Source organism: Bidens hawaiensis, unplaced genomic scaffold (genome assembly GCF_021521415.1).
Source record: "Bidens hawaiensis isolate Kalapana, Puna unplaced genomic scaffold, B.hawaiensis_p1.1 tig00023314_1, whole genome shotgun sequence".
Classification (NCBI taxonomy): Eukaryota; Viridiplantae; Streptophyta; class Magnoliopsida; order Asterales; family Asteraceae; genus Bidens; species Bidens hawaiensis.
In genome coordinates this window covers 25481-34629 of record NW_027493656.1, presented here as the reverse complement: position 1 = coordinate 34629, position 9149 = coordinate 25481, and the positions used below count along the sequence as shown (strand labels likewise).

Below are 9149 nucleotides of genomic sequence, written 5' to 3'. Positions count from 1 at the left end.
GTTTCCTTTAACCATATGTGCTGGAGTGATTTTATGCGGAATAGAATCAGCAACCGTAATCACAAATTCACAATAAGAGGCCCCTTACAAATAATAGTTATCCCAAAAGGACCCAAAAACTCATATTTAAGAACTTATGGCAGAGAATGCCAGGTACGGATTCTAGACAGGTTTCACGCTGGTTAAGGGCCAGCAGGTGTAGGTCGGTTCCAGGCCATTTTTGATGTTTCAGACCGGACTTAGCTGTTCAGACCACAATCTGCCAGTTATAATTATACAATTATCTCCCTATACAGAAGCCACATTCATCTTATGAAGTTAAATTTACCAACTACCAATATCAAAATTGGTACAAATTCAAGTTTGGTTAAAGATGGCAAACGTAAACACAAACAGCAAAAACCGTAAACCTACTCGTGTGAATATTGATACATTAATAAACAGACCCTTTGATCCTAATTCATGGCTAGTTTCTGAACAAAAGATATTATCTCATCAGAAACTTCTTGCGGTTTTTCGTGCTGGATAAAATGGTGAGCATCAAGTGTGACAACTTCAATATCAGGTACTAGAGTTTTCATAACATTGCTTTCAATTTATGGTTTTGAAAAGCTTTTATATCCAATATCTTTATCTCCGATAATGAACTTTGCTGGAACTGTTATCTTTGACCCTTGCCATGGTGCTAGCAGCTCCCATGTCCTGCTATTTACTTTAATTGTATCTTTAAACAGGTTTCAGTCGTGTCGGGATGGTGGGTTGAAACAACCCATATATATATATATATATATATATATATATATATATATATATATATATATATAACACTTAAATTATTTAAGAACTCTAAGGAACTCATAATAACTAACGTTTTTTATAAAAAATTTTGTATGTTAATATTATTTGAGTATAGTTTTATCATTTTTTATATTTATATATCTGATTACAATCATACAAATTAGTTTTTACACATATTTAATTTTCTTTAACACAAGAAAGTTTGTTATTACATAAATTTTACATATATGTAAACTTGTGATTTATATATGTAAATAAAAAATTTATATATCAAATATGATAAAACTACTCTTAAATAATGTTATTATATAAAAAAAATTAAAAAAATATTTGATTTTTAAAAGTTCCTAACAGTTCTTAACTTTTCTTGAGTTCTTAAATGAAACTAACCATATACATATATATATATATATATAGGATCAGGATTATGTGAGAACTTTTTGGGAATTGAGAACTATGAGAACCATTTTAGACCACAAAAAAACCCAAAAATAAAAAAAATCATAAAACAAAAAGAAACACAAAAAAAAAGTAAAAAAACCAAAGTTCTTATTTATCATTCTGGTTTCTAAAAAAACGTAAAAAAAAATTCTTGGTTTAGCTAAATTATACATATACATATATGTATAATATGTACATATATGTGCACACATGTTTTTTTTCCTATACACATATGTATAATTTAAGGTAAATGATAATGTACATATGTGTACATTACATAACTAGAGATTAAATGAAAGTATACATATGTATATAGGTATAATACGAATTAAAAAGAAAAAAAATCGTTTTTTTTATTATACATATATGTATAATATGTACACAAATGTTTTTTCCTATACACACATGTATAATTTGAGGTAAATGATAATGTACATATGTGTACATTACGTAACTAGAAATTAAATGAAAGTATACATATGTGTATAGGTATAATACGAATTAAAAAGAAAAAAAAATTCGGTTTATTTATTTATTTTTTTAATGAAACCGGAATGAAATATAAGAATTTTGGTTTTTTACTTTTTTAAAATTTTCGGTTTTTTTTTGTTTTATAATTTTTTAAATATCTTTTAAGAGGTTTTTTTTAGTGGTCCAAAATGGTTCTCAAAGTTCTTAATTTGCCAATGGTTTTCTTAGAATCCTTACCCTATATATATATATATATACATACATATATATTCGTATTAAAATATAAACCCTTACATAAAATCGACCCACTAAACCCATTTATCTAAATGTGCCAAGCTGGTTGGCAGGTAGTAATCAAGTTGTAAATGTGTTAATCATGTTGGTGGGTTGTAATAAATGGTTAAATGAGCCATAAATTGAAAACGACCCGTTCAACTCATTTGCCTTAGGGTGCCAAACGGGCTGGCGGGTAGTACTAAAGTCATAAACATTCTAATCAGGCTAGTGGGTTGTAATAAAAGGGTTAAACGGGTCGTAACTGGGCTGGCGTGTCAACCTTCTTAGTTAAGTAGGTTAAATAGGAGCCCTAACACGACTTGTTTAATTAAATGGTCAACCCGAGCACGAGCCGTATATTACAACCCAAAACATGAGCAGGGCATAACCGATTTGACATGTTTAATTAAACAAGTGAAGAAACACTAAGTGAACCCTGGGCAGATTATAGATAATCTGGGGGTTAAGTAATGTTTCCCACGAGGATGAGGTCTGGCAGAGAAGGTTGTTCTTCAGGGGACCTGCAAAACAGACACCGTAAGCTCGTCACTGAGAAGGGGGGGGTTCCTCCTTGTGACCACCCTCCGGCGTGAGAATCAGACTAGATTGCTCTAAATATAAGTGTATATTAAGAGATTGCTAGATAAGATTGAGATATCAGATGATGTCCTTACCATTCCAAGGTGTTGGAGTATTTATAGCCGAAGGTAGGTTTCCTAGAAGGTACAACCGGCTGAATAGTATTCCTGTTCTACCAACAGTGGACTACGCACAGGCCATGCTGGTTGGTGGATAGGCTACGGCCAACAGTAACAAGGTCGGCTGTACACTGTTCTTTTACTGCCGGCTATGCACTGTTCCACCAACTGTAGGCTGCGCACGTCCCATTGTAAGGGTTGGTGAGTAGGCAGCGGCTAATAGTGACAAACAGTACTAGAGGGTGCTCCTCCTCGTACTGTTGTCGGTGAGCTGTCACCCTGTGATTGGTTCATGGGCTGTTCTGGTCAAATCGTCTGTTCTGCCCATACCTTAGTAGGTATAGTACGAAAGACCTTCCAGAAGCATACGGACTGGCTCATTTAGGCGGGAGTATTCCCGCCTTGCTCATTCCTTCATGTGACTACTGAAGTAGCTAATGCCTTGTGCGTGTAGCCTTGCTGTTAGTGCGGGTAGCCTTCCCTGATGGCTTGTATCCGCAGCTGCGGGAACAGGCGGGGTACTTCACCATTGGGAGGCTTTCCCTGCGGGTACAGCTGGCGTACTGCGCGTAAGGTTCTCTGAGCATGGTGGGTCCTGCTGGAGCAGTTGGTCATTGCGCAGACGTCCCTGTTCAAGGTGAGTCTTGCGGGTCCAACTGGGCTCTGCTGGGACCTACCTCTTCAAGTCCCCCCAGTCCAATGTTCTTCTCATGAATTATTAATAAGTGAGGTGAACTTTTGGACTTAGCAAGGGGTTTTGAAAAGGGTTTAGTTTTAGGTTTTCCGTGGTGATTCTTCCCGCGGTTTTCCTGATGTCACGCAGAAATTCCCGACTTTTCTGCTTGATCTTTGGGTGTGAAGCGGGTAGGTTTGTAACCTCCTCGCACGTCAGGAGCGTTGAGTCCCACTTGTGTGGATTCTCCATGGGGTTTTGGTAGTTTTCAACATATTGATCAATTATGCTAAAACCACCAATCCCATCATGGAGTTTCAAACAATATAGTTCTCGACGTTCCCGTCATGCGGGGATGTTACTCCCGTTTCCGCAAGCATGGCCCAGAAGATCCTTCTTGGTTTGAATTCCCTGCAGAGTGCTAAGTATGTGAAGGGTTTTGCCTTGACACTGTACCCGCACTCGTCTTACGGTTACTTTACTTCCAAGGTATTCCTGGCGTCAATTCCCTGCGGGTGCTAAGTATGTGAAGGGTTTTGCCTTGACACTGTACCGCACCCGTCTTATGGTTACTTGGTTGCCAAGGTAAGGGGTATTTTCCCGCTTACTTTTGAATCTTTTTGAAATTTTTTTTTTTTTTTTTTTTTTTTGAAATTCGAAGAGTTGGTGAAAGGATAAGAACAGTCCAAACCTCTGAAACGTCGTGCGACGGTTTCTTCTGACTGTGTCAGGACGTGCAGGAAGTTATGGTAACGTGACAGTACCTGGTCATTCCAGTCGCTTTTTCAGGCGCGTGGGCCCGTTTTTTCGGGCGCGTGGCCGCGAAATTAATGGTATGCGTCCTTTCAACAGCTGTTGCCAGCTTGCTTTTTGCCACGTGTCATAGTTTCATTGCACCTTCGATTTCTCTCTCCTCCGCATTAAATTCATCGCATTAATTGCGATTAGTATATAAAGGGGGAGAGGGTTCTTTGTAATTCATACTTTCACTCTTCTCTTCATCTTCAGAACGATTTCCGGCGAATACTCATCTTTCAGCCGAGCATTCTCTTGAAATCGTTTCCTTCTTTCTTTTGCAAGATGTCGTCTCGTGATCTCGAATCTACAGCCGATGACAAGAGTACTGCTGGCGAGTGCCAGTGTGCTCTGCCTGTCGATCTGTACCAGTACGTCGTCAGGAAGTTCATGCTCGAGCCTCTCGAGCCTGAGTTTCCTGAACCCCATCAAACGGTGTACGATGCCCCCAGAGGCAAGATCGGGGTATATGCTGCATTCTTTGTTTATGGGAATCTTAGGTTCCCATTGACAAAGTTTGTTTACCGTGTCCTGGAGAGGCACGGTGTGCACCTGACCGAGGTGCACCCGATGGCGATTTCCAAGATTCGGCACTTCGAGTGGGTTTGCCGGATTCTGGGCATTGAGCCCTATGTTGACCTTCTACACTTGGAGGTGCATCCAGGGGTGGTATACATTGATAACCCGGATTAAGGGTTTGAAAATCTGCGCAACCGAGCGCAGTCTTCGCTCGTGGAAGAGGGAGTTCTTCTACATCTCCGCTCGCGCCATCCCACTTGCCATGAAATTCAAGAACGGGCAAGCACTTCCCAGCCTTCACGCCTCCAACTACGAGGAGGCGGAATGGTTTTCGAAGATATCCCGGGTCCAATCTCCGGTTTACCGGTTTGCAGAGTCCGAGATGGTGATGTTGGGGATGAGCCGGGTGTGGAAGGAGGCGGATGCGCAGAAGATCCCAATCGTCCTTGAATACGGTTCGAACTCTGTCCCTTACGGTATGCTTTGTTTCTTTTTGTTGATTTTGAATTTCTTCTAACTTCTTTCCTGTTTATTTCAGAGGGGAACGACTTGCAGTCGCTCCTGAACCCGCGGGAGGCTGACGGTCCCGCTCGGATGGGTACTCGCGCTCTAGACGAGAACGAGTTGCCCATCCTAGAACAAACGGCGGATCGGTTCGTGGAGGTCTACCCGCTAGGCCACGAGATCCTGAGCGCCAGGCGGCCAGGTAAGGCGCTATTCAACCCTCGACCCCTCAATGTTGAAACCTCTGCTGGAATTCCTCTAATCGTATGTTCTGATGAGGAATCCGCAGATGGTCCTCCGTTGGTGCGGAAGAAGAAGGCTGTCGGCGGGAAGGGGAAGGAGAAGGTGGCCTCCACTGCCGATCCGGTGCCTCGGTCTGATTCGGAGACCGAGAGCGACGAGGTGGCGGGGAATCCCGGTGGTGACAAGACCACCGCTCCGGAGGCTGCGACTGTCACCTCCGAAGAGCCCAAGAAGACGACGGTGAGCGGCGCAAAGAGGCCGGCTCCATCGGGTTCGTCCCCGCCTCTCCGTACCTTTAGGCTCAAGAAAACCCGTAAGTACTAACTTCCTTTTATCTTTTTCATAGTTTTCCATCATTAATACTTGTCTTCTTTGTGCAGGCGTGGATGTTGACGCATTCCAGGGTGGAGCACAGAGTACCTCTCCGCCAATGACGGTAGGCTTGGTCAGCCTACCTGAGGCGTCGACCCAGGCGCCTGCGCCTGCTTCCGCTGGTTCAGTTGCTCACTCCTTTGAGCCAACTGTTCCAGCTGTGATGACGTCACCGCCGGCTGTGAGTGCTATTTTTACAGCATCTTTCACCGAGCCGGCGGTTACTATTGCTGCGGATTCCGCAGCGGCGACCGTGGCGGCCGCTACCATGCCTCCTCCGTCATCGGCAACGACGGCCGATCCTTCAGGTAAGCATGGGGCGTATCGCCAAACTCTGCCACCTTCCCATCTGCCTGACCTCTTGGATGGATTTCCCTTGGGTTCAGGTGATGGGTTCGGCGGCTATCGGCCTGTTATTGACCCTACAGGTGCGTAGGGTTCTTTTGGCCTATCTTATATTTTTCAATCATCTTTTCCTAACTGCTCTTTGTTTTTTGCAGTGTCGGATTCCAATGAAGTGTATGTTCCACGATGGAACATTCGCCGAGGAACAACCCTTTGCACCCCTGTGGAGTGGGCTCGTCACGCTGCTCCTAGTGGTGCGTTGGGGGAAGCCATGGCTAGCTACCAGGAGGGTAGGCTAAGCAATGAGCTTCAGGTTCTCCTGGCCCGGATGCAGCCGCGCGTCGAGCTGCTTTGTCGTGAAAACGACAAGTTAAAAGCAGCTCGCCTTCAGGAAGTAGCTCAGGCGCGGGCTGTCCGGGAGGAGAATAGGAGGCTTTCCGCCGCGGCGGCGGAGAAGGAGAAGGCGTTCAAGGCCCTTGAAGTTGAGGTTCAGGCCCGTCTCGAGGCTCGCTCCAAGGCTGCCCAAGCTGTTAATGAACAGCTTCGGCTGGCTAAGGAAACTGCTAGGAACGCAACTGAAAGGGCCACCAAGGCTGAAGCTGTTGCTGAGCCTCTACGCCTGGAGAATGAAGAGCTTAAAGCCAAATTAGAGGCTCTCCAGCAGGCTCATGATGCCTTGGCGATGGAGGACGCGAAGAAGCTCCAAGAAATCCTAGACCAGAGGGGCGTGCTTGACCACACTAAGCGGAAGCTAAAGGGCGTCGAAGAGGCTGCTGCAAAGGAAGTGTTGCTTGCCAACCTTAATAAAAGTGAAGCCGAACGCGCCTGTACCCAAGCTCAAGCCGCCCTCCAATAAGCTCTGGTTGCCAAGGAATGGCTTCTTCGAGAAGCGTTGTCTCAGGTAAGCTTTTCATGTCTTTACGCTTTTCTTTGTAAATAGAAAAGGTTCTGATACTTGTATTTTTTCTTTGTAGGTTGTGCATCGGGTCTTCTCAGAGACGTCTTATGACGATGCTATGAGCGCAGCCCTCAACGCTTCTCATGAGGATGGGGAAAAGGCCGGCTTCCTGCTTGGTCTAGGGTTCGTTGAGAAAGGCATCCTGCCTTCCAACTCCCCTTTGTATAATGTGGATACTGAAGCTATTTACGACCAAGCAGTGAACCAGTATGCCGCCTTCCCGCATCCGGTGGTGGAGAAGGTGAACGAAGTCGCTGCTGCTGATGATGGGCTAGCTATTCTCAAAGCTTTCCTTGAACCACCACGCTCTACTGATGGAGCGGGTCCAAGTGGAAGTGGTCCTAAAGCTTGATTCTGAAGATCCCTTTCCACCATTAGCGTAGATTTTTGCTTTTGTATAGCTATCTTTGTAATATTTGAATTTGATGGAATAAAGATTGTGTTAGTTCTTTGCCTTGTTTATTTTACGCATGTTTTGATCTAACTTAGCAATTTCTTTAGTACTTAGATAAGTTGACTTTTTAACGTGGTAAATTATAAGTTTGTTTCGCTTCCTCTTTCATGATTGTGCGGGTATGACCGTCACTTACATTTAGTAGGATGGCTTAACTTTACTTACATCTGACCTGCGTGGAAGTTTTCCTCATCTTTTCCTTTGAAATTTTCTAAGTGTTCAGATTAAGTTAACCTTTGAACGTGGTAGATGGTAGGTTGAAGTTTTGCTTCCTTGTTCGTGATTGTGCGGGTAAGACCGTCACTTGCACTTACAAGGATGGCTAGACTTTACTTACATCTGACCTGCGTGTAGGTTTTCCTTAAAACTTGAGATTTCTAGCGTTGTGTTTATGCGGGTTTTGCCGCCTTCCACACGTAACGACTTACTTCTTCCCCCATTTATGCGGTGAATACCGCCACATTAGTGCGGGAAGTTCATAAGTATAAAGGTAAGGCTATCAACACATTGTGAAAGGAGAATCATTTCCATTAGAAGTGGCTCTAGGCCTTTTCTTTACAAGTTTGGAATTGATCTACATATAACATTTGCGTAATTGAGCTCCATTCCATGTTCTTGGGATGGGAGTGCCATCGAGCCTTTCGAGCCGGTATGCGCCCTTTCCCAGGACTTCGTTGATAATGTATGGCCCTTCCCAGACCGGGGCCAGCTTTCCCGGGCGTTCTTGGTTCGAAGCCTCGTTGTTACGTAGTATGTAGTCTCCTACATTGAAGTTGCAGAGTTTTACCCGCGTGTTGTAGTACTTTTGCATTTGTCGCTTGTAGTTCTCTTCACGCACTGCGGCTAAGTCTCTGCGTTCCTCGGTTAGCATAAGGTCCAACCGTCTTTCCGCATCATTTTCTTCTGGCTGAATCAAGACCCTTGGTGAGGGTAAACCAATTTCGACCGGGACCATGGCTTCAGTGCCATAAGTGAGACTGAACGGGGTTTCTCCCGTACTGGCCTTCTTTAGCGTTCTGTTTGCCCAAAGGACGTGCGGAAGCTCGTCCACCCAGCCGGATCTGTGTTCCAAGAGTCTTTTCTTGATGCCTTCGACGATGCTTTTATTTGCTCTTTCCACCTCACCATTACCTTGCGGGTGTGCCACTGAGGTAAATGTGTGGGTGATTTGAAGTTCTTTCAGCCACTGTTGTAGCTTCTTGTCAGCAAAGTTGGTGCCGTTATCGCTCACCAAATTCTGTGGAAGTCCAAAACGACAAATAATAAATTCCCAAATAAATTTTTTAATATGTTTTGCGGTTGTTTGGGCTAAGGGTTTTGCTTCTATCCACTTGGTGAAGTAGTCGATGGCTACCACTAGGAACTGAACATTTCCTGCTGCTGTAGGAAATGGGCCTGTCACATCGATGGCCCACTTCTGAAATGGCCATGAAGAGGTGACTGGAACAAGTTCATTCTTCGGGCGGTGCGTGTTGGGTGCGTAGAGCTGGCAAGACCTGCATTTTCTGATGTATGCCAGCGCATCCGTATGCATCCCCGGCCAAAAGTATCCCGCGTTGTTTAGCTTAGCTACAACAGTGCGGGGACCTGCGTGTACTCCAC

General features: G+C 44.2%; 1 pseudogene across 1 annotated transcript in view; it reads right to left on the bottom strand.

Annotated features, from left to right (window-relative positions):
* Positions 1 to 405: 405 nt before the first annotated feature.
* LOC143567296 (epoxide hydrolase 1-like) overlaps positions 406 to 9149 on the bottom strand; it is a 28325-nt pseudogene continuing 19581 nt past the window's right edge. The window contains exon 4 of the transcript XR_013141390.1: positions 406 to 702. The product of XR_013141390.1 is annotated as an epoxide hydrolase 1-like (transcript). The remainder of the gene's footprint in view (positions 703 to 9149) is intronic.